The sequence below is a fragment of the Lepus europaeus genome, chromosome 8 (assembly GCF_033115175.1).
Source record: "Lepus europaeus isolate LE1 chromosome 8, mLepTim1.pri, whole genome shotgun sequence".
NCBI classification, from domain to species: Eukaryota; Metazoa; Chordata; class Mammalia; order Lagomorpha; family Leporidae; genus Lepus; species Lepus europaeus.
Genome location: NC_084834.1, coordinates 90,916,320 through 90,918,262, shown reverse-complemented (window position 1 = coordinate 90,918,262; position 1,943 = coordinate 90,916,320). Strand labels below are relative to the sequence as shown.

At 38.6% G+C, this 1,943-nt stretch overlaps 1 pseudogene; it reads left to right on the top strand.

The window, feature by feature from the left end:
- The first annotated feature begins 621 nt into the window (after positions 1–621).
- LOC133765320 (RNA-binding protein 3-like) lies at positions 622–1,082 on the top strand (annotated as a pseudogene).
- Positions 1,083–1,943: the final 861 nt, after the last annotated feature.

The following is a 1,943-nucleotide window of genomic DNA, read 5'->3' as shown; positions in this document are numbered from 1 at the left end:
CCAATGAAAGATAATGTCTACACTTGGTAAAGCTTTCTGTTGATTAAGGCAATGATTTGGGAGAAGTGGAGAATTCCCTGCTTGTTCATATATTTCCAAACGGAATTTTGTGCTGCTCCAACCTGCAAGATTTGGTTTATTGAGCTATGAATTCATGGAATAATGAAATTGAATTTATATGATGAGCTAGTAAATCTATTACATGATTCTGTTATAGCCAGAGAATTTATACATTATACTTTCCTTTAATACTGTGTTGAGAATGTTGTGTAGTGGTTAGAATCATAGACTTCAGAGCTAATGTCCCCCAGTCCAAGTCACACTAACCATGTGAAATTGGCCAAGGTCTTCAACTACTCTGTGATTCATTTTGTTAATTTATACAATGAAAATGATAGCAGTGCCAATTCCAGGGGTTGTTATGAAGATTAAATTCATTCATAAATGAAAAGCAGTTAGAATAGTAACTGGCACAAAATAAGAACTAAAAAAGAAATACTGTCATTTCACTTATGTGACATCTGACTTAAAATTTACAGATCTGGGTCCTCTCTGCGCCTGAGAGGTCGCCATTGGCCCAGTTATTTCACTTTTTAATTTCCAGGACTCGAATTCACTGCCATGTTCTCTGAAGAAGGGAAGCTGTTCGCTGGAGGGCTCAACTTCCAACCACGACGAGCAGTCACTGGAAGACCATTTCAGCAGCTTCTGGCCTGTTTCTGAGGTGGTCGTTGTCAAGGACCGGGAGACTCAGCAATCCCAGGGTTTTGGCTTCATCACTTTGACTAACCAGGAGCGTGACAGACGCCATGAGAGCCATAAATGGAGAGTCCCCAGACGGTCTTCAGACCCATGTGGACCACACAGGCAAGTTTCCCTGGGGAACCAGAGGGGGTGCCTTTGGGGCCGATGGGCGTGGTCGCAGCTACTCCAGAGGTGGTGGAAACCAGGGCTATGGGCGCGGCAAGTATGACACTCCACCTGCAGGGTATGGACATGGATGTGGACAGTGCTAAGACTATGGTGGCAGCCAGGGTGGTTATGACCGCTACTTAGGAGGAATCTATAGGGACAAGTTATGACAACTAAGATGCAGCGTGTGCACATAAGGTAGATACACAAGGAATAATACTTCTAAGCCAGCATCATCCTTCCAAACATTTATACTGATAAAGATTTTTTGGAGCTGCACTGAAACATTCATTTTAGTGTATTAATTTTTCTACTTTTAAATTGACCTACCAAGGGTAGCTTGTTAAAGACCTTTTAGAAAGTTCTTTGTTTTATTTATTGTAAAGATTTTTTCCTCCCATTTAAAGATAAATTCTAGGGTATTTGCTGGCCCTGAGTATGACTCTCCAGATCACTGTTTCTGGGCAGAAAACTAAATGAATAAATAATAAATAAATAAATAAATAAATACACAAACTGTGGTCAGACTTTTTATTTTTGTTTTTAAAATCTGTACACAATGTTTATCACAGGAAGCAATTTCCAAATGTACTTAACAAGAAACTTGAATCAACATGATAACTTAGAGCCTTTTTACACTGCCCAGGTTATAGAGAGGAACTTCTTCAAAATGTTAGTGAATGTCTTATTTTTAAAAATGCTGGAAGAAAAAAAAAAGTACTCTGTTGTGCAACATGTGGTGTTTAGGATGTTCTTCACTAAGTTGAATAAAAGTTGAAACCTGAAAAAAAAATGTACAGATCTGGTTTTCTTTGGGCCATTTTCACTTTCAGCTCTTTTCTGTAGATTGGAATGGCAATGTGCCATTAACTTAACTTCACTGATAGGTTAACCAAAGACACATCTTCTGTCATTGATTTCATATTTATAGAACTAGTTTTCCAATAGATATTACCTTATATCTCACTGTAAAAATCTTTGCAGCTGGCTTCTTTGCAGCTAGTGACAGATTTAGTTACCACAGAAACATG